This window comes from Pristis pectinata, chromosome 12 (assembly GCF_009764475.1).
Source record: "Pristis pectinata isolate sPriPec2 chromosome 12, sPriPec2.1.pri, whole genome shotgun sequence".
Classification (NCBI taxonomy): Eukaryota; Metazoa; Chordata; class Chondrichthyes; order Rhinopristiformes; family Pristidae; genus Pristis; species Pristis pectinata.
This window is the reverse complement of record NC_067416.1, coordinates 14,123,623-14,146,615: the sequence shown is the minus strand read 5'-3', so window position 1 is coordinate 14,146,615 and position 22,993 is coordinate 14,123,623.

The following is a 22,993-nucleotide window of genomic DNA, read 5'->3' as shown; positions in this document are numbered from 1 at the left end:
AATGCAAATTGATAAAATGAACAATGATGCTGGATTTGTTAATTATGTTTAGGGACTGGGCATGATTCATTTGCTGATAATTGTCTTAATTTTCAATATCATTATAGTTGGCTTCTTAGTAATCCTGTCTTCATCAAACTGCACCATGTTATCAGTAGATTTAATGACAATGTCAGCTTTGCTATTGAAGGAAGGATTATTCCTATATAGTCATTTGCTGTGACTGTTCCACAGCAGGGGTGTACCTGCAGAATTATATTTTGGGGGATATTTTGCTTATGGTGCGCAACTACTTTGCACATTTCAGCACTTACAAGGCCTCTGTTTCATCTGTCTTGCAGTCTTGATGTGTTTTTTCCTTTGTGAGTATTTTTGGGTTTTAATCATATCCACAACATTAATTATGCCATGCTTGATAGGAATTTCAAGCATATATGCGCATTTTAATATTTCTCTTATTTTGTCATATTTCTGTTGCTGTGATCAAACTGACTTTTTAACTTATATTTTGCCTCTACAACTTATTATTTTTGTCTCTCTCTTATCGTTTCTTAACAGCATTTCAACTTGATTTTCATGATCCTTTATTAGTTCCAGTGAATATATTTCTCTGCAAAATTTGTTGTTGCTGTTATTTACCTCACCTAATCTATTTATTAATCCATCTGAATCTGTTACTGTATTTCTGTGCTCATGCTAAGTGTCTAGATTTACTCTTTGAAAGTTTTAATTTTTTTTCTCTGCTGAAGTATTCATAAGCATCATTCTTCAATCTATGTAACTCATTTCTTAGAAAAATAACTGTCCAGCTGTACATCTTTCTTATCTCCTCACATAGCAAACTGCGTTGTTCCATAACTTTTGCTTCATCTATTTCTTGGCTCAGTGTTTTCCCCTTAAGGATAACTGAACTTATCTTCAAGTTCAGAATTCTGAAACCCTTCCTCTACCCTTTACTGTCTTTAAATTTTTCATTGGGAATGACCAGCATGGCACTGGTGCTCTCAGTTTTACTATTCTTCTCCCTAACTAATTTCACATTCCCTATCATGCAGCACCACCTTCCTTCACTAACTGTCATTAAACCTTCTGAAAACAATGGTACAATTTGATGAAGACAGGATTAAAAAAAAACAGCACATCATGAAGCTGAGGATGGCAAATGACTAATAGTCAATACTTACAGATAGTTAATAAATTTAATGTCATTGCTCATTTAAAAAAAATCATTGTTCATTAGTTGATGAGAATACTTCCAAGCAAATGTTAACTCTTAACAGAAGGCTCTGTTTATGGTTGTAATCTATTCATATTATTAAATGTAATTAAACTTGATTCATAATATCCTCTATCCTGGCTTGTGATTACTCATTTAAAGAACTCAAAAAAAACATTCCATTGTCAAATGGCATTGTTTGAAGGCAATATGAGCAGTACTCAATGTTTACCATTTTAATTGACAGTTTAATCATTTGACAAGTTAAATGTAGAAAGCCTTCTGTAGGGGGACAGCAAGCTTTATGTTTTTTTTGCTGAGGAGCAACTTGATTAGACACTTATTCCATTCCTGTGTAGTTTGTAGCTTGAACTGAACTGACAAGAGAAGGAAAATGGAACTCAAAATTCAAGTTCGGCAGGGGAGTCTAAAACTAGAGGGCATAGATTTAAGGTGAGAGGGGAAAAATTTTAAATGGACCAGAGGGGCAACTTTTTCACACAGAGGGCACTTGGTATATTGTACAAGCTGACAGAGGAAGCTGTAGTGGTGGGTACAATTACAATGTTTAAAAGACGTTTGGATAGGTACATGGATAGCAAAGGCAGAGGGATGTGGGCCAAAAGCAGGCAAATGAGCCAAGCTGAGATAGACATCTTAGTCGACATGGCTGAGTTGGGCCAAAGGGCCTGGTTCCATGCTGTGTGATTCTATTTGTGCCCAAGTGTCACAGCCATTGATTTCGAATGCAAATTTATTTGTAACATTTATGCAATGAGTTTCTAAAAATGAAACTCATTATAATATGCGCACTAATATGTCAAAACAATTTTAAGATATTGCATATTAGGCACCTGGTGTTCATTATCAACTAGATAACATGCTAATTTGTTTTTGTTTTCATTAATGTAACTCCCACTCAAGTAGTCATCTTACTCAAACAATTAGGCATCTTCATAAGTGTCTTCATCTTCATCTCTGGATACCCGAAAGTCCAATGAAGATTTAACAATTTCTCATGCTTCAACTCACATGTGCTTTTTAAAAGCAAGTTTTTCACTCAGACAGCTTTTGCATAATAACCATTATGGTTATAAAATAGACTCATTCAACTGTGTTTTTTACAGACCAAAGACAGTCAAGGTTGGCCTCTACTATCCACCAACATCTACTTTAAACCTACGGACTTCAACAACTTCCTCAACTACACTTCCTCCCATCCTATCTCCTGTAAGAACATCAAACCCTTCTCTCATTTTTTCCGTCTCAGCCACATCTGTTCTCAAGATGAAGCTTTCCACTCTAGGACTGCTGAATGTCTTCCTTCTTAAGGAAATGTGGCTTCCCTCTGTCATAGTCAATGGAGACGTCACTAGTATTTCTTCCATTTCCCACGTCTGCTCTCCCATCCCCCATCTGGATCCATCTGCCTGTTTTTTTTTCATATCTGTTTCCACCTATCATCCATCAGCCTCTGTCTCACCCCCTCCTCTCACTTCTATACTCTGGCTATGTTTCCTCTTTCCATTCTGATTTAGGGACTCATCCTGAGACATCAACCTCCACAGATGCTGCTTGACCTGCTTAGTTCTTCCAGCTCTTTAATTTTTAGCCTCTGCAGGTGTTACACTTCTGAGAGTTCGACTGTTGGATAATTCATTCTTTTAGTCCCCCTTTTCCCATTTGTCATATATATGAAGGTTTTCCATTTATCCTTAAAGAGCTATCTTTTTGATGTGAGTCAGATCACAAAATGTATACTTAAGGGGGTTCCATCTAACCAAACATTCAGACGGTGACAGAAGAGCTAAATTCATGGTTTGAAGGCTAGTCATTTTAACCCACTGTTTCCTATCTGACATTGTATCCTGCTGTCATGTTGGATCTTGTTGCCTCTTTCTCTGGCTTTGCTAACCCATGCTAATATTATTCAGGCTGCTGCACAATTGCCTCTTGCAAGCCAACATGTAATGTGGCTTCAAGGCTAAGTTGCTTTCACTATTGGACTGATCCATCACCTTGCAATAGATGTCCACAATAATTTCAGACGTATCATATGATTACTGGTGGGTATACTCATCAGTTTTCTGCTACTGCATTTATCAACTAAGATCTGAAAATGCCGCATTCTCATCTGATGTTGGCTTGTGTTGAAATTAACTAATACTTGACAAACCAAATTCTGCTGTAGAAAACATGATTGCCAATTTATGTGGCAGCTAGGCCCCAAACACCATAATGAGTTATGTCCAATAAAAACTGGAAATACTTCATAGCAGTATATTTTGCAAACATCTTTAGATAAATATTGGCAATGAAAATGAGATGTTCTACGTATGAGTGCAATCTTCATTTCCCATCTGATGGTCTCCCTTTTAGATGACTCTAACATTTCAGGTATAGAAGGACACATGCCTACAGAAGGTAATGCTGGTTCTTTTCAACTACTTGTATGTCTGGGTTGGTGGTGAGACTAAAGTGGACAGTGTGCAATAGGATGGAGTCAAGGACAATCACAGCAAGGATAGAGATTGATTGAAGAATTCTTTGAATTTCTGTTTTGGTGGGTGCTGATTGCCTCTCTATTTTTGATAAGCTCTCTCATTTATTCTTGGCTTTCAGCAGAGTGGACCCTTGGATTTTTGATCCATTGATGGTCTTGACAGTGATGGATCAATGCATGTTGTGATTGCCAATGACTTGCTGGATCTCCTGTGCTCTTTCCACCATATGTTGACTGAAAAACAAGGCCTCTGAAGCAGATGCTATTACTAACAAAGTCCTAAGACTTGCCAGAGAGGAACTTCAGACACGATTCACAGGTTCCTCTCCCACATCTGAGAAGAGGAGGAAATTCCAGAGGAACTCATGTATAATCATGACCATCAAGGAATGAGATCAATCCCGTTGCGGTAACTACAGAGGGATCTCTCCGCTATCTGCCAAGTTAAAGTCATCAAAAAGGTCTTTCTTGCAGTTCAGAAGAGCTGTGTCCCAAATAACAGCAAGAGGCACAATTATGTGACTTTCACTCTGACTACTCAAGAAAAATGCAGGGAACAGTGTGAATCACTATAGATAGCTTCTTTGAACTTATAAATGTCTTTGACTCTCAATCAAGAGGGACTGTGGAGAATCCTCATTCAGCTTGCCTGGCTTCAGAAATCTATTTCCAGCCATCTCCATCTGGAGCTATGTCAATCTACAGGATGAATGGGGAACTGTTCAATCAATATCACATGCATTCCAGAACTAAGGTTACAGCTCAGACATTGAACTATATACAGGTAATGTTTGCATGTGCACACATTTCAAAGTCATTTTCAATTTGTTCAGATCTATAGAGCTGTATTCCACCAAAATCTGTAACCTCATAGCCTGGAATATCCATCTACTGTTATCACCAAACCAGAAGACCAAGCCTGGTTCAATAAAAAGCGCAAAAACTGCATGCTGAGCAACACGTGACATACCTAAAAACTGAGATGCTAACCTGGTAAAGCTACAACACAGGACAACATGCACGCTAAACAATGAAAGGAACATGCAATTTACAGAGCTAAGAGATCCTCCACAATGAATCAGATTAAACCTCTGTAATCCTGCTATGATGATGTAAAATTAAATAGCTAATGGATGGAGGAGGCTCCTCTCAATAGCTATTTAATTAACATCATCATTCACACTTATGGTAGAGACCAGTCTGTGATTGCAAAAGGTTAACATGTTCACAATAGTCTTCAGTCTGATGAATTGAATGGATAATCCATCTTGGTTACTGCCAAAGTCCCTCTCCCCCCACCTCATCACAGAAGCCAATCTTTAATTCAGTTTGATCCACATACCAAGAATGAGACGAGAGCCCTCAATACAATGAAAATAAGGGACCCTGACAATGCCCTGGTAACAATGTTGAAAATTTGCTCTCTAGAAATAATCATGCTTCTCACCAAGATATTCTAGTACAGCCACTACACTTGCCTGAGACAACGATGTGAGAAATTGCCCAGAGAAATCCTGTTCACAAAAACACAAGTCCAATCTGATTAATTACAACATCAGTCTACTCTCAATCCTTAGTAAAATTATTAAAGATGTAAGAGAGAGTGTCATCAAGTCAAACTTGATAATCCTGCTCATTGATGCTCAATTTGGATTTTAACAGGTCAACTCAGCTCTATATCTCAACCTTTGGTTCAAACTTGATCAAAACAGTTGAATTCCAGAGGTGAGGAGAGAGTGGATGCTCCTGACATCATATTAGCATTTGACTGAATGTGGCATCAAGGTTCTAGAGTAAAATTCAAAATGAATCAAAGGGAAAAGTCTTCTCTGGCTGGAATCATATTTGGCACAGAAGGAAGCTGGTAGGGTTGGTAACCATGGATTTCAGAAATAGAGGAGCTTAATACAAGTTGTAGCTTGGCTTTTTGTGAGAAGGGTTAATTATGCTTTTTCTGAGAAGGATTTCCCTGGAGTAATTCCCACTGGAAGGGTAACTTCAAAGTAAGTTTAAATTCATTTCAGAGACCAGTAGCAAGCCAACGATATCAATTGCCTCAGGACTGTACTGGGACTCCATCTTGGTCAGAAAAATTAGGCAAGAGGAAGGGAATGCCTTTTTGACATTTGTGCAGTATAGTCTATCCCTATTAAATATGTGTTACTCCTGTACTCTGCAAGTCTTCCTGGTCAACATGGGTCTGTTGATAAACCTACTTTTTATTGCTCCCTTAACATCACTTCTCACTTTCCCTCCCTTTCCTCCCTACCTGTCCTCACTACATCTTCCTCATCTCCTTCACTTCTACCTCTGCCACCTTCATCCTCATTTACCACTCATTATTCCTTCCTTTCTTTCTCACTCTGTTCTCTCTTCCCTACTGTCTCTTCTGATTCCCTTCCCTACCTCTCTACATGCTCCTTCTTCTCCTCCTTTCTCCAACACTCCAGAATGTGTTAAATGTTAGTCTTCTACGGCTAGCTAGTTCAAAGTTACAGCTTGACTAGTTGTCAGAATTGTGGGCATGATTTCTGTCATGCCATGAAGGACTCCTCTCAGCTGTTCCTGGAAATCCATCAGTGGCAAGCTAAGTTTAAATTTCTATTCGATGTCATCAGCAAGCACTGTGTTAGTAATGCTTACCAGTGAATGCAGGGTCCTGACCATTGCATCTTTCCAGGCCTATTGGGTACCTGGGTTTGGAAAATCGTAAGTAAAATAGGATACCCATATGATCACTTCTAAGATCACTGATTTTCCATTTTTACAATATCTTTATTAAATCCATGAAAAAAAATACAGAGTACATGCATCAAGAAAGAGAGTAAAAATATTACTGAATACATTGTGTTAAATCGTACTTAGGATTACAATACTCTAAATCAATAATCACATATAGTAGTTAATTAATAAAGGAAGAAAAAATTGAGATATTTTATTACAAAAAAAATCTACCCCCACTACCAAAACCCAAAGCTGTTAGATATAAGAAACAGCAAGGAAAAACCTTAAAAAAACATAACAGTGTCAGCCAATATCTGCGTTTTAGTCCCCAAATCACAGATTTGAAAATAATTCAAAAAGGGTCCCCACAGGGTTTGAAAGTCTAAGTTAGATTCAAAAACTGAACAGCAAATCTTCTCTAGATTTTAGAATTTTGAAAATTAGTAAGAACTCGAGTAGAATGGGATAAATAAAGTAATTTAATCCATTGGATAAAATCAGACCCAAAGTTAAATTTCTCTAGGGTTTTAAATAAGTAATTCCATTCAATCCGATCAAAGGCCTTCTCAGCATCTAAAGATATCACACATTCCGATATTTCCTTAGAGGGAGAATAAATAATATTCAATAAATGACGAATATTAAAATGAGAACATCAATTTTTAATAAAACCAGTCTGATCATCGGATATAATTGAAGGTAAGATATTTTCCATTTTTAAAAAAAGGCACCCTGTCCAATGTGGGACTGTTGGCAATCATCAGTTAATCATCTCAGCCCCAGAGCATTGCTGCATGAATTTCTCAGGTTAGAATCCTGACCCTGACCTTCTTCAGTTGCTTCATTAATACTGATGTTTGTCTCATACATTATTCTCAGATGTGGTTCACAGAAGGAATAGGTAAGGATGCTTGCTGAAAGGTCTTTTTTGTCTGCAGGCTAGAGATTTAAACAGACCTGAAATGGTTCTTACAATAGCTTACACTCTTCTGTTTATATGTGCAGCAAGTTTTGGGGCCTTTCTGATTATTATTAGAGAAAAAAGTCTGCAAGGCACTTCATTTAACTTCAGAGTTATTTACTTGTTCCTATACCTATGTATACAACACTGGTGAATGATGAATTTAGCAATTGATTCATGTCTGACTGTTTGTTTCTGCCTATGCAGTATAGTCTGTTTCATAGCTGATCTTGTGGGGTGACAATAACAATGGAGCCCAGAGAGTATGTTTCTGCCCTCTAGAGTCTCCTGTACCTTCACCACTTGTAATCAATAACTATACTGTGTCTTCTCAAGCATGGTAATTACCTTAACCTTGCATAAATAGTAGTGTGAGTGCTGAATGCAGTTGCAATCATTACGATCAAGAATAACTGCAGTCCTTCCTCTTAGCTTATGGCTATTCTATAAAAAAAGAGATAGAATATGATCTGTTTGTTGATATTAATGCATAGTTCTAATTCACTGAAATCCATGGCAAGGCAATTTTTTTCTCTTGTCATTTTACCAAATGGAACATTAGTTTCATCAATGCCAAAAGTTTCCTAACTGGAATATTTTCAAGAAATCAGAATAAATTTGTAAATTGTTCCATGTAAGTTAATTAATTCAATAGTATGATAGGAAAATGAGGCAATCAGGGAAAGAAGAAGATGCAGATCAATATAATGCCTACTTAGAGTTTAGGAGACTGACTAATGCCTGCTGATTGACAGTATGATTCAAAAAGTAGCAGGGATTTATTAGGTAGGTAAGGTACAATGTACTAAATTAACATTCTGATATAATTTTGTTGATGAAGGCCTAACAATATAGGACTATCAAAATTGGTATGCTATTTTGTAATGGTTCTTGAATCCTGCAGATATCCCCGCATTGCGTATGTTCTCATGCTACTAGCATTGCTCCTGGTTACGTGTGTGTGGTCAGTTGGGGCCTTGCTGTTTTTCATCTTTTTAGAAGATACTCATGATCGTGGAAAACTCCACAAAGACTAAATGACTAAAAATGGAATCATAATAAATTGAAAAAAATGGAGAAGTTTGGATATTTGAGGTAGCATCTGGGGGCAATATTCCCCTCAGATTATTTTTGTAATCTTGCCTCTGCTCCCCTCCACAAACATCACATCAAACATACCTTAGTTGGGCACTTCCTGCATTTTCCTTTGAAATTATCAAATTGTACATGTGAAATAGGCATTATGCTTACAGGAAGTTGACTGTAAAGCACGCTTTTCCCTTGTACGTAAGTAACATCTCTGGAAGAGCAGCTCTACCTTGTTTGCAGGCAAATAGGATCCCTACTGTGCTGATAGGCATATGCCTGCAGAGTAGGAGAAGCTCAGAGAATATTCTGCAGATATGGTTATCCTTTATGCTGCAAAATTGGAATAAAATTTTTGGCTACTCATTAATGTAAATGACTGCTAGTATAAGTTTGAGGTTCTTTGGCTTTAGTACAATTTTCCCTTTGTGTTTTATTTATAAATGAAAAATATGATAAAGTCCATTATGCCTTATAGTATGCAGATGGCAATGTCATTGTTATTTTGACCGTATAATTTTTATGTAATTTTTTTTCTATTTCTCTTCATTTTTTCTTCTCTAGCTCGCTAGACACCCCAGGCTATACATATCCAGGTGTTGCAAAGATGACCTAATAATTTAATCTGACATGTCTGCAAGTAATATTGACAAATAGACAGAAACATTACTGGGCTTGACAGAGTAGACACAATGCTGATATTCCCCTTGGCTAGGGTGTCTAGTCTCAAAATAAGGGGTCAGCCATTCAGGACTGAAATAAGAAGACATTTCTTCATTAGCATGTGGTGAATCTTTAGAAGTCTCCACCCAAGGGGAGGCTCAATTGTTAATTACATTCAAGACTGAGATTAATAGATTTTGTGGTATTGGGGGAATCAAGGGAAATGGAGTTAGTCCAGGAAAGTGGCTTAGAGCTAAAAGGTCGGCAACAATCTTGTTAAATGGTACAACAGGCAGGAGGAGTCAAATAGCCCACTCCTTCACTTTCTTCTGCTCCTTGTTATGTGACAGTGGCAAGATAAGGTCTTCTTTTGCCCCCTTACATGAAAACACCAAATAAGACTTCCAAAAACCACCTGACTAAAATAGAGAGTTTAACAAACTAAGATGAAATTGAATCTATACTCCTCTAGTTTGTGCGAATGTGCAGTGTTTGGTATAATAATTGAATCAGTTTTCACTGAGGGATCAGCGGTGGAGAGGGTGAGCAGCTTCAAGTTCCTGGGCATCAACATCTCAGAGGATCTATTTTGGGCCAAACATATTGATGCAATCACGAAAAAAAGCACACGAGTGGCTTTACCTCATTAGGAGTTTGAGGAGATTTGGTATGTAACCAAAGATTCTCGCAAAATTCTACAGATGTATGGTGGAGAGCATTCTGACTAGTTGCATCATTGTCTGGTATGGTGGCTCCAATGTGCAGGATTGAAAGAGGCTGCAGAGGTCTGTAGACTCAGCCAGCTCCATCACGGGCACAGCCCTCCTTGCCACTGAGGACATCTTCAAGATGCGGTGCTTCAAGAAGGCAGTTTCCATCATTAAGGACCCTCACCACCCGGGACATGCCCTCTTCATTTTACCTCCATCAGGGAGGAGGTACAGGAGCCTGAAGACCCTCACTCATTGTTTCAGGGGCAGCTTCTTCCCCTCCGCCATCAGATTTCTAAATGGTCCATGATCCCATGAACACAACCTCATTATTCCCCTTTTGCACTATTTATTTATTTTTGTAACATAGTAATTTTTATTTCTTTATGTCGTGTAGTGCAGAAGGGAAGGGGGGAGAAAAGGAGAGTGGTAGTGATAGGGATTCCATAGTTAGGGGGGCAGACAGGGGATTCTGTGGACATGAAGGAGACTCCCGGATGGTATGTTGCCTCCCTGGTGCCAGTGTCAGGGACGTCTCGGATCGGGTCCACAACATTCTGAAGGGGAAGAGTGAACAGCCAGAGGTCGTAGTACATATTGGTACCAATGACATAGGAAGGAAAAGAGATGAGATCCTGAAGAGGGAATATAGGGAGCTAGGTAGGAAGCTGAAAAGCAGGACCTCAAGGGTAGGAATCTCTGGATTGCTGCCTGTGCCATGTGCCAGTGAGGGTAAAAACAGGATGATTTGGCAGATGAATGTGTGGCTGAGAAATTGGTGCAGGGGGCAGGGTTTCAGATTTATTAATCATTGGGATCTCTTCTGGGGAAGGCATGACCTGTACAAAAGGGACGGGTTACTCCTCAACTGGAGGGGGACCAATATTCTTGTGGGCAGGTTTTCTAGAACTGTTGGGGAGGGTTTAAACTAGTTTGGCAGGGGGATGGGAACCAGAGTGATAGGTCAGAGCTTGGTTCATTTACTGTACAAGTAGGTGCAGAGTGTAGAAAGAATGTGAGGAAGGATACATAGTTGAAAAGGCAAAATTGCAGTCAGTTGGATGGGCTGAAGTGTGTCTACTTTAATGCGAGAAGTATCAGGAACAAGGCTGATGAACTTAGAGTGTGCATAAGTATGTGGAACTATGACGTGGTGGCCATTGCAGAGACTTGGCTATTTCAAGGGCTGCTGGATATTCCAGGATTTAGATGTTTCAAAAGGGACAGGGACGGAGGTGAGGTGGGGAGTGGCTTTACTGACCAGGGACAGTGTCACAGCTGTAGAAAGGTATGATGTCCTGGAGGAATCGTCCACTGAGTCAGTGTGGGTGGAAGTCAGAAACAGAAAGGGAGAGATCACTTTATTGGGAGTATTATACCGACGACCCCCCCCCCCCCCCCCAATAGCAGCAGAGGTGCTGAGGAGCAGATCAGGAAACAGATTTTGGAGAGGTGCAAAAATAACGGGGTTGTTGTCATGGGTGATTTCAACCTCCCTAATATTGATTGGCACCCCTTTAGTGTAAAGGGGATAGATGGGATAGAGTTTGTTCGGTGTGTACAGGAAGGATTCCTGACACAGTATGTGGACAGGTCGACTAGAGGAAAGGCCATACTGGACCTGGTATTAGGCAATGAGCCTGATCAGGTTTCAGATCTCTTGGTGGGAGACCATTTTGGAGATAGTGACCATAACTCCTTGACCTTTTCCATAGCCTTGGAGAGGGATAGGAGCAGATGATATGGGAAAGTCTTTAACTGAGGGAGGGGAAATTATGATGCTATTAGGCAGGAACTTGGGAGCGTAAATTGGGAACAGATGTTCTTGGGGAAGTGCACAGCAGAAATGTGGAGGTTTAAGGAATACTTGCATGGGGCTCTGGAAAAGTTAGTCCCCTTGAGGCAGGGTAAGGATGGTAGTGTGAAGGAACCGTGGTTGACATGAGATGTAGAATATCTTGTCAAGAGGAAGAAAGAAGCTTACCTAAGGTTTAGAAAGCATGGATCAGACAGGACTCTGGAGAGTTACACGGTAGCCAGGAGGGAGCTTAAGAATGGACTTAGGAGAGCTAGAAGGGGGCATGAGAAGTCCTTGATCTAGTAGGAGCAAGGAAAACCCCAAGGCATTCTACACGTATGTGAAGAATAAGAGGATGACTAGACTGAGGGTAGGACTGATCAGGGATAAAAGAGGAACCATGTGCCTGGAGTCAGAAGAGGTAGGGGAAGTCCTTAATGAATACTTTGCTCTGGTATTCACCAGAGAAAGAGACTTTGACATTTGTGAGGATGGCGTACAACAGACTGAGATGCTAGGGCATGTTGATGTAAGGAAGGAGGATGTGCTGGAACTATTGAAAAACATTAGGATAGGTAAGTCACCGGGGCTGGACAGGATATATCCAAAGTTATTACGGGAAGTGAGGGAAGAGATTGCTGCGCCTTTGGTGACGATCTTTGCGTCCTCACTGGCCACAGGAGTGGTGCCAGATGATTGGAGTGTGGCAAATGTTGTTCCTTTGTTTAAGAAAGGAAGTAAGGATAACCCTGGGAATTACAGACTAGTGAGTCTTACATGAGTGGTGGGCAAATTACTGGAGAAGATTCTTAGAGACAGGATTTATGGGCACTTAGCGAAGCATAGGCTGATTAGGGACAGTCAGCATGGCTTTGTGAGGGGCAGGTCATGCCTCACGAGCCTGATTGAATTCTTTGACGATGTGATGAAGCACATCAATGAAGGTAGAGCAGTGGATGTGGTGTACTTGGATTTTAGTAAGGCTTTTGATCAGGTTCCTCATGGAAGGCTTATTCAGAAAGTCAGGAGGCATGGGTTCCAGGGAAACTTGGCTGTGTGGATTCAGAATTGGCTTGCCCAGAGAAGACAGAGGGTGGTGGTAGATGGAGCGTATTCTGCCTGGAGGTCGGTGACCAGTGGTGTTCCACAGGAGATCTGTTCTGGGACCCCTGCTCTTTGTGATTTTTATAAATGACTTGGATGAGGATGTGGAAAGGTGGGTTAGTAAGTTTGTTGATGATACAAAGGTTGGAAGTGTTGTGGATAGTGTAGAATGTTGCTGTAGATTACAACAGGATATTGATAGAATGCAGAGCTGGGCTGAGAAGTGGCAGATGGAGTTCAACCCAGGTAAGTGTGAAGTGATACACTTCAGGAGATCGAATTCGAAGGCAGAGTACAAGGTTGATGGCAGGACTCTTAGCAGTGTGGAGGGATCTTGGGGTCCACATCCATAGATCCCTCAAGGTTGTCACGCAGGTCAATAGGGTTGTTAAGAAGGTGTATGGAGTGTTGGCCTTCATTAGTCGAGGTATTGAGTTCAAGAGCCATGAGGTGATGTTGCAGCTCAATAGAACTCCGGTCAGACCACACTTGGAGTATTGTGTTCAGTTCTGGTCGCCTCATTATAGAAAGAACATGGAAGCTTTAGAGAGGGTGCAGAGGAGATTTACCAGGATGTTGCCTGGATTGGACATCATGTCTTATGAGGATAGGTTGAGCTAGCTAGGGCTTTTCTCTTTGGAGAGAAGGAGGATGAGAGGTGACTTAACAGAGGTGTACAAGATGATAAGCGGCATAGATCGAGTGGACAGTCAGAGACTTTTTCCCAGTGCGACAATGGCTAACACAAGGGGACATAATTTTAAGGTGATTGGAGGAAGGTATAGGGGGATGCCAAGGGTAAGTTTTTTACACAGAGAGTGGTGGGTGCATGGAACACACTGCCAGCAGAGGTTGTGGGGGCAGATACATTAGGGACATTTAAGAGACTCTTAGATAGACACATGAATGATAGAAAAATAGGGGGCTATGTGGGAGGGAAGGGTTAGATAGATCTTAGAGCAGGATAAAATGTCAGCACAACATTGTGGGCCAAAGAGCCTGTACTGTGCTGTAGTGTTCTATGCGATGAGAGAGCGGGGAGTGCCGGAAAATAACGATAGAGTTTTTTTTTCTCTTTCTAGCGTTCGGGACAGCGGCGAGTGACTGCGCAGGCGCGTGACGTCACTCGGAAGCGCGCGGGCGATTTAAAAGTCGGAGGTTCGCCTTCAGTTTTCTTTCCAGCGACGAGAGAGCGGAGAGTGCCGGAAAATAACGAGCGAGTTTTTTTTTCTCTTTCTAGCGTTTGGGACAGCGGCGAGTGACTGCACAGGCGCGTGACGTCACTCGGAAGCGCGCGGGCAATTTAAAAAGCAGACGAGCATATCCAGCGGGCAGCGTCGGAGCGGGCAGCGGAGTGTGAGGGAGCAGAGTGGGTTAGGCTTTGGCTCAACGGGCTTCGGCGAGAGCGAGAAAGAGGCGAGATTATAGAGAGGGGGTAAGTTATTAGTTTAGTTTAGTTGTTGAGCTCAGTGATATTCAGCAGTATGCATCTGGGATTAGTGTTGTGTTTGGAGTGTCAGATGTGGGGCACCTGGGAGACGACCAGACTCCCTGATAACTACATCTGCGCAAAGTGCACCGAGATGCGGCTCCTCAAGGAACGGATTGAGAGTCTGGAGCAGCAGCTGAATGACCTTCGGTTGGTTAGGGAGAGCGAGCAGGAGATAGACAGGAGTTATAAAGAATATGTAGACAGCACCTCAGTGGCGGTCCCCCTCAAAAACCGATATCTCATTTTAGATTCGGTTGGAGAGGATGACTTCATAGAGGAAGACCTCAGCAGCCAGGACCTTGGCACCATGTCTGGTACTGTGGTCCAGCAGAGGAAGCGAAATGCAGTGGTTATTGGGGATTCGATAGTAAGGGGTACGGATAGCAGATTCTGCGATACCGACAATGAGTCTCGGATGGTGTGTTGCCTCCCTGGTGCCAGGGTACGGGATATCACGGACCGTGTCGAGAATATTCTGAGAGGGGAGGGTGAGCAGCCAGAAGTCTTGGTACATGTAGGTACCAATGATGTAGGTAGAAAAAGAGAAGAGGTCCTGAAGGAGGAATACAAGGCATTAGGGAGAAGGTTGAGAAGTAGGACCTCAAAGGTAGTAATCTCAGGACTACTACCCATGCCATATGTCAATGACAGGAAGAATAGAAAGCTCTGGCAGTTGAATGTGTGGCTGAGTGACTGGTGCAAGGGGCAGGGCTTCAGATTCTTGGATACCTGGGACCTTTTTTGGGGGAGGCAAGACCTATTTGCTAAGGATGGGTTGCACCTAAACTCCAAAGGGTCCAATATCCTGGCGGGAATGTTTAATTTAGTTGTAGGGGAGGGTTTAAACTGATCTGGCAGGGGGATGGTAACCAGGATGCTAGGTTACAAGATGCTAAGGTAAGGGAGGAAGTGTATAGAAACGAATCCATTGAGGATGGCAAGAAGGACAGGCAGGTGATAAGTCAGGATAATTTACTGAATAATAGAAGTACAACAAATCAGGATGTTAGGATACAGAATGTTAGGATCGGGGATGAGGATGTTAGGATACCGAATGTTAGGATAGGGGATGAGGTCTACAGGAACATGTTTAAGATAGTAGGTAGCGAAGATAGTAAGAAGGATGGACAGGTAGAAAGTCAGGATAATCTGCTGAACAATAGAAGTACAATAAAATCAATAGCAGATACCAGTCTAAATGTACTATATTTAAATGCACGTAGCATCAGGAATAAAGTAGATGACCTAGTGGCACAACTACAGGTTAATAAATATGACATCGTTGCAATCACTGAGTCGTGGCTTCATGATGGATGTGATTGGGAACTGAATGTCAAGGGGTACACAGTGTATAGGAAGGACAGGCGGGTAGGCAGAGGGGGAGGTGTGGCCATGATGGTTAGTAGTGATATAAAATCAATAGAAAGGAAGGACGTTGGGTCAGAGGAAGTGGAATCCTTATGGGTGGAGCTAAGAAATAGCAAGGGTAAAAGGACAATAGTAGCAGTCATATATAGGCCCCCTAACAGCAGTCAGGAAGTGGACCATAAGTTGCAGATTGAGATAGAAAAAGCGTGCCAGAGTGACAATGTGAAGATAATTATGGGGGATTTTAACATGAAGGTGGACTGGGAAATCCAGAATGGCGGTAGAACTCAGGAGAGTGAGTTTGTGGAATGTCTAAGGGATGTTTTTCTGGAGCAACTTATTGAGGAGCCCACCAGGGGATCGGCTGTTTTGGATTGGGTGCTGTGTAGTGAACCCGAGGTGATTAGGGAACTAAAGGTAAAGGAACCACTGGGAACAAGTGATCACAATATGATTGAGTTTAGTTTCAAGTTCGAGAAGGAGAAGCTGATAACTGATGTATTGATATTTCAGTGGAATAAGGGAAATTACAAAGGTATGAGAGAAGAGTTGGCCCAAATTGATTGGAGGAGTAAGTTAGCTGGAGGGACGGCGGAGGAGAAATGGAAGAAATTTCTACAGGAAATAAGGAAAATGCAGGATAGATATATTCCAAGAAAAAAGAGGGTTTTGAATGGAAAAAAGGCACAGATGTGGATAACGAGGGAGGTGAAGGATAAAATAAAAGCAAAAGGGGTGGCGTACAAAGTAGCAAAAATTAGTGGGAAAGCAGAAGATTGGAAAGTTTTTAAAAATCTGCAGAGAGAAACTAAGAAGGTCATTAGGAAAGCAAAGATGAGTTATGAAAGGAAGCTGGCGGACAACATTCGGAAGGATTCTAAGAGCTTTTTTAAATACATAAGGAATAAAAGAGAGACACGGGTTGACATAGGACCAATTGATAACGGTGCAGGAGGTATTTTAATGGACGATAGTGAGATGGCAAGGGAATTGAATGAATATTTTGCATCGGTCTTCACCGTGGAGGACATAAGCAATGTGCCAGTTAGTCAGGAGTCTCACGAATTGGAACTGAGTTCAGTTGAGATTACTAGGGAGAAGGTGCTAGGAAAACTAAAGGGGCTTAAGACTGATAAGTCTCCCGGACCGGATGAGGTGCATCCCCGGGTTCTGAAGGAGGTGGCTGTAGAGATAGCGGAGGCATTGGCGATTATTTTCCAGGAATCGATAGATTCTGGCATGGTTCTGGAGGACTGGAGGGTAGCGAATGTAGTTCCGTTGTATAAGAAAGGTGGGAGGCAGCACAAAGGAAATTACAGACCTATTAGTCTGACGTCAGTGCTGGGAAAATGATTGGAATCTATCCTCAAGGAGGAGGTTACTGAATACCTAGAGGCGCAAGGCAAGATTGGACCTAGTCAACATGGTTTTGTGAAGGGGAGGTCCTGTCTCACCAACCTATTGGAGTTTTTTGAAGAAATCACAGGTAGGGTGGATAAGGGAGAGGCGGTAGACGTTGTGTATTTAGACTTTCAAAAGGCCTTCGATAAGGTGCCTCACAAGAGACTGATTAATAAGATGAGAGGTCATGGAATTATGGGTAGGATAGCAGAATGGGTGGAGCAGTGGCTGGTTGGCAGGAAGCAAAGGGTGGAAATAAAAGGATCTCGTTCTGGTTGGTTACCGGTTACTAGTGGTGTGCCGCAGGGGTCGGTGTTGGGGCCGCTCCTTTTTACCTTGTACATCAATGATTTGGATGATGGAATAAATGGTTGTGTGGCTAAGTTTGCGGATGACACCAAGATAAGTGGAGGAGTAGGGAGCATAGAGGAAATAGAATGGGCAAGGAAATGGCAGATGAGATTCAATGTTGAGAAATGTGCAGTTGTACACTTTGGAAGCAGAAATAAGCGGGTAGATTATTATCTAGAAGGAGAGAAGATTGAAAGTACGGTAGTACAAAGGGACTTGGGGGTACTCGTACAAGATACCTTAAAAGTTAACCACCAGGTTGGATCGGTGGTTAAGAAAGCGAATGCTATGTTGGCATTCATCTCGAGAAGTATAGTGTATAAAAGTAAGGAAGTGTTTATGAGGCTCTACGGGGCACTAGTGAGGCCTCATTTGGAATACTGTGCGCAGTTTTGGGCCCCACATCTTAGGAAGGATGTGCTGACGTTGGAGAGGGTTCAGAGGAGATTTACGAGAATGATTCCGGGAATGAAAGGGCTTACGTATGATGAGCGTTTGTCGGCTCTTGGACTGTACTCACTGGAGTACAGAAGGATGAGAGGGGACCTCGTAGCGACATTTAAAATGTTGACAGGAAAGGATAGAGTAGATGTGGCTAGGCTGTTTCCCTTGGTGGGCGAATCCAGGACCAGAGGGCACAATCTTAGAATTAGAGGGTACAGTTTCAAGACAGAGATGAGGAGAAATTTCTTTACCCAGAGGGTGGTGAAATTGTGGAACTCCTTGCCACGCACAGCAGTGGAGGCCAGATCAGTGGGGGTGTTCAAGGAGGAGATAGACAGATATCTAAATAGTCAGGGTATCAAGGGATATGGGGATAAGGCTGGAAAATGGGATTAGAATAGTTTTTTTTTCCCACCCCATTTCTTTTTCCCTTTTCGTTGGAGCAGACTCGATGGGCCAAGTGGCCTGCTTCTGCTCCCTTGTCTTGTGATCTTGTGATCTTGTGATGTTCTACGTCTTGCACTGTTCTGCTGCTGCAAAACAACAAATTTCGCAACATATGTCAGTGATAATAAACCTGATCCTAGTCATTATGATATGATAGTCATTATGAGAATACATTAATGTTGCATATTGAATACATTTTCTTGTAAGCTTATCATAAACACTGCTCCACACGATCAGCATGATTTCTATGCATCACAGTCAACAGATGATGTATGGTTTGTCTCTTACCTTACGTGAAGTATTCATTCAAGTTTTGCCAATGCAGTAAATGATATCACCGAAATGTTTTGATGAAGGCAATGGTGAGAAGGTTATTAGAAATGTAATATGATAGTGCCATCCTGTGGCTCCAGAATAATAACATTAAAAATAACAGAATGAAGCAAATCTTAATGGTGTTGAGTTGAATATGTGTTCCCAAGCTCAAGATTTTCAAGCAAATGTAAAAGCCTCAAATTTGCCAGCTGCTGTTTTCCAATTTTTTTTACTCTATTCTGATCTTGGACTCCTCTTGGAGTCTATTGGCAGAATGCAAAATTATGGGACCTCTCGACATTAACGCTGTAGAATCTGCTCACTGAACCACCAACTGATTAGACCTGACAGAGTGAAATTGAGAGGAATGATTGCAAAGAACCAAGTTAATTATTTGGTGATATACTTGTTTTAATTTATTTGGTTTTGTTCATTGCATTTACATTTTTATGTGATTTAATTTTCATATAAAATAATCTAAGTAAGTTACAAAGTGCTTGATTTTTAACTTTGAATCTAAAACATTCACGTTTATGAGAGGCTTTTTTATTTTGGTTCTGGGTTGACCGGCATTTATTGACCATCCCTAACTGCCCTTGAGAAGTGGAGGAGAGTCATCTTCTTGATATCTGCAGCTCTTCTGGTGAAAGTACTCCCATTGTGCTGTAAGGTAGGGAATTCTAGGATCTAGACCCAGTAACAATGAAGGACTGGCAATATATTTCCAAGTCAGGATGGTGTGCAACTTGGAGAGGAACATGCTGGTGGTGGTGTTCCCATGCACCCAATCTTGGTGATAGAAGTTGTCAGTTTGAGAGTTGCGGTCAGAATAGACTGGGTATGTAACTACAGTGCATTTTGTAGATGTTATGTTGCATGTCAGTGGTGGAGAGAGTGAATGTTTATGGAGGCATTGTCCTAAATAGTGTTGAGCTCCTTGAGGATTGTAGGAGTTGCACTCATCCAGGCAAGTGGAGAATATTCCATCCTGACCTTGTAGGTGGTGGAAAGGCCACAAGGTGAGCTGTTCTCCACAGGCCGCACAGCCTCTGACTTGTTCTTGAAGCTACAGTACTCATGTGGTTGGTGCAGTTGATTTTCTGGTCAGTGGTAACCTTTCCTCCCCCCCAACCCCCAGATATTCATGGTGGAGGAGTTAGTAATAGTAATTCCATTGAATGTCAAGGGTAGATGATTAGACTGTCTCTTACTGTAGTTAGTCATTGTCTGACGCTTAAGTAGTGCAAATGTTACTTGCACTTTCTGTATTAGTTCATTGTTGAATGCTGTATAGATCTTGCTGTATGCAGGCATGGGCTGCTTCATTTGCCGAGGAGTTGGAAATGCAGTTGAAAATTGCATAAGCTATTTCTGACCTTATGATGGATGGAAAGTCATTGATGAAACAACTGAAAATAGCTGGGCCTTAGACACTGCCCCGAAGAAAATCCTGTTGTGGTATGCTGGGGCAATTTTCCACATTGTCAGGTGGTTGCCAGTGTCATAATGGTACAACTTAATTGGAACTGCAACTAGTTCAGGAGCTGAGGTCTTCTACAACTGAGCTGTTGTCTACCTTTTGCTATACCCCAAAAAGGAAGATTTTAGTACATTAGTCCAGTTAGTGCAGTTCAAAGTCCACAGAATCTTTTGATATAGTTCAGTGGATATTTCATGGTGTATACAGAATAATCACCATAAAGGTTCAGTGTCTTTGCATGGGGCTTCGGATTGTTGACCTGAGCTATTTTTAGGTTTTTCACCTTAAACATCATAGATTTTTTCTTTAATGCATGGATTATATATAATGATTATTCTAAAAACCAGACTTCATTAGGTATGTGCATGAGATCTTTCACAAAATATAAACAGTAATGCTGAAATATTCAGCAGGGTGGGCAGCGTCTGTAGAGTGTGAAGCAGAGCTAATGTTTCAAGTCAATAAACTTTCATCAGACACATCAGTTTTCTCCTTCCAGCAGTGGCAGATTTTTATTTTTTTATTATCTATTACAGTATACACAGGAGTGGTCTCCTAAGAAGTTTAAACATGCAATGAGGGTAGATCAAAAATTTGGTTAAAAATCTGTTCAAAACAGCAGAAATCAAAATTTTTATCTCATTTCTCCTATTTGTAAACATGGGTTCTAACCTTTTCAGGCTGTGATATAGGCCTGAGTTACATCACTGTTGATACTGGTTAGAATACACCTTGCTCACTGAGATGGTTCAGGTAATGGATTTTTTACTGTTTCAGGATACTTGGTGAAATTATACTTTACGCTTGACTCAATCTTCTTGGAAGATTGGTGGTTTTCAGAGGCAAGCCAATGGAGGCCATCCTCAGTCTTAAACACCTCCTACTCATTGATGCAAAGACCATGGACTTCATGTACCCAGCTCTTTCCAGGTGAGATGACAAGAATGAAAGAATATTTCCAGCACCAAGTAGCAAATGAATAGCTGCACCATCACTCAGCATCTGGCATTCTCCACAGACCACACTGGTAGTAGAGGCAACACCAGGCTTTAGAAGAACAAGTCCAGAGTTGCAGTCAGAAGTTCATCCTTGCCAGGGATTTAAGCTTCTGTAGCAATCGTGCAGTCTATCACTTCTCAGGGTACTGGCCTCAGGAAAAGTACTGGAATGGGTGGAAGAAAGGCATGCATAGCTGCTAAGAGTCAGAAACTTCACTTTATCTTTTGTTTATAGTGATAATAGATTGGTGAAATATTAGAATATTAAATTACTCAGTTAATAGATTGGAGTTTTTTGTTATAAATAGACTCTGCCCTTTTAAGGGCGAGGGGGCAATGGAAGAGGAGTTAAGGCTCTGATTCCAAAGGTACACTGTGTTAGATAGAAGACTTTAGCCAAAAGCACACTGTTTTCTGTAATAGATCTTTGTAATGATGTGTAACTTCATTTCCTATAGAGTGACTGCTGCCTCACTCTTCCTTCATAATAATGGTAGACAAGCCTGTGACTTAGGGGTATAAAGTATCTGCTCATGAGAAGCCCTCATGGATTGGGGGAAATTATGAAAACTTGCAAGTAATTGTACACTTCAAAATCAGAAGCAAAATCAGGTGAGTGTAGGCAAAATAACAGATAAGGTAACATTATAATTTACAGCTACAACTATGGCTATCAAAACTTTCCACACACATCTGACCTAAAAACTGGTCACATCCACCCAGGTGAAATCAGTTTATATTTTGCACCTTTACAATCATATTACTAATATTACCACTTTAACCCATTTGTAGGGATTGTGTTGGAAATTTTTTTACTGGGGCACTGTACCGGCCTGTACAGGATTACTTTTTTTCTATTTCTCGTGTATCAGGGACTCAAAGTGACTTTATGATTTATTTAAATAATATCACATGGTGCAAAGTGTCCAAAATTTAGGAAAGGTCAAAGTGCATGAGGGAATTTGAGGAATAGATTTTGGGGTGAAAAAAGCACCACATTAAACAGAAGAGAAACATTTTCCCTGATTATGTGCCAGGTCTCAACCAGAGCCTGACGGGACCCACAATATGTATCAAATTATGGAACGATCAGTGATACATTCTGATGAAGTTTTTGAGGTTAGTTTGCATTAGGCTGTTGTATTCTGGCCCAGCTCATCAATCTACCCAGGTCAGAAAGATTTTAGCTTTACCACGTTTCCTCTGGTGATGATCAATGGCAATGTGTGTGCAACATAACAAGTCTTTTGTTTTCCACTATTCTGCAAATGCCTCAGGGTCAGACCAAGTAGAAATGGAAAAACTTATGAGTACTTGGGTTGCATTCAGATTGGCTGAGGTCATGTCAAGCTCAGATCAGGTTTTAATTTTACACCTGAACAGACCCTACAGTAAACAGCATAGACACTCTCCCTTATTGTAATAACAGTTTATTGCTCCATGTTCTTGCAAACTTAAAACCCTGTCAGCCACCTTCTGCTCCAACTGTGGAAGAGACCACGGTTAGCACAAAGGCTATCTCAAAACACACAGAATCAGAGTAGAAGTAAGTGATCCTTGAAGAAGATGATGTTCTTGTACCATAAAAAATGCAGTAATCTTACCTCAGTTTCTGTTTGTTCACTCATTGTGTTGGGCTGAATTGTACTGACTGAGACTAGTGGTTCCAGGTAAGTATTGGACTTATGTGGAGTAGCTGTGGAGTCCAGTGGTGGAAGCCCGATTGTGCTGTGATTCCCCAGCATTATGTGCAGTTGCAAGTTTAACATAATTAATTGATTACATTTGTTGCAAAATTGCTGACATTAGTTCCAATATTGTCAGAAATGCCATTAATAATGGAAAAAACCAAATGTGTTTTTTTGGATTTCATTTTAAAAGTGCAAACAGATATTTTCATTTTATATGATGTTTAACTGTTTTGGAAGTCTA